A 774-nucleotide genomic window follows, 5' to 3' on the forward strand; every position below is an offset into this window, starting at 1 on the left:
GAGTCACTGTGAATACACAAAGGGACATGAACCAGGGATACACAGAGAGAGAGCAAAGCAAAGGTGAGGAAATCACGGTGAAGGGAATGCAAGATGTGAAGTTTTCAGGAAAGTTAGCGAAGTTCTGGCAAAGGTTCCTCGGGTCTGCTGGTCTTTATGCCGCTCCCTTTCATCAAGTTCAGGTGTGTCGATTATTTATTGACTACAGGCTCGTTGCTGCGCAGGCGTGCTGCACTCAGCACGAGTGGGGACGTGTCTGAGTGCATTGTCAACGGAGGCGCGTTTTGGCACGCTGTCTGCAGGAGCGGCCGCAGCTCCACAGGACCTGGTGTCCCTCCACTATGTCCTCCCTCTGCCCTCCCTTCACTTTTGAACTTTATTATTGTGGGGGGGGGTTCAAGCTATCGTGGGACATCTGGGATCTGTCCCGTAAGGGGGGGTGATGTCACGATCCGCTGCCCGGATCGTTTTTGTGGACTTTTGACTTTGTTTGTGCACTTCCTGGTTTATTCTGTTACCATTCTTACCTATAAGTTTCACCTGTTCCTTGCTTTTGACGCACACCCGTTGTAAATTACTGTCCCTTGTTAAAGCCTGCCTTTTCCGTTGTTTCGACCTCGCATCCTAGCCTTGTTTCCCACAACAAAGTGACGACGCTATCTCCCGACTTTGATAAATCCGTTTGGTACTTGTTAGCTTCCACACTATTCCTGTGTTTAGTTCTCTAGCTTCCATGCTAGCGCTTTTGGTTTGTCTTTTCTGCCTAGCACAAGT

The sequence above is a fragment of the Nerophis ophidion genome, linkage group LG09, assembly GCF_033978795.1.
Source record: "Nerophis ophidion isolate RoL-2023_Sa linkage group LG09, RoL_Noph_v1.0, whole genome shotgun sequence".
Taxonomy (NCBI): Eukaryota; Metazoa; Chordata; class Actinopteri; order Syngnathiformes; family Syngnathidae; genus Nerophis; species Nerophis ophidion.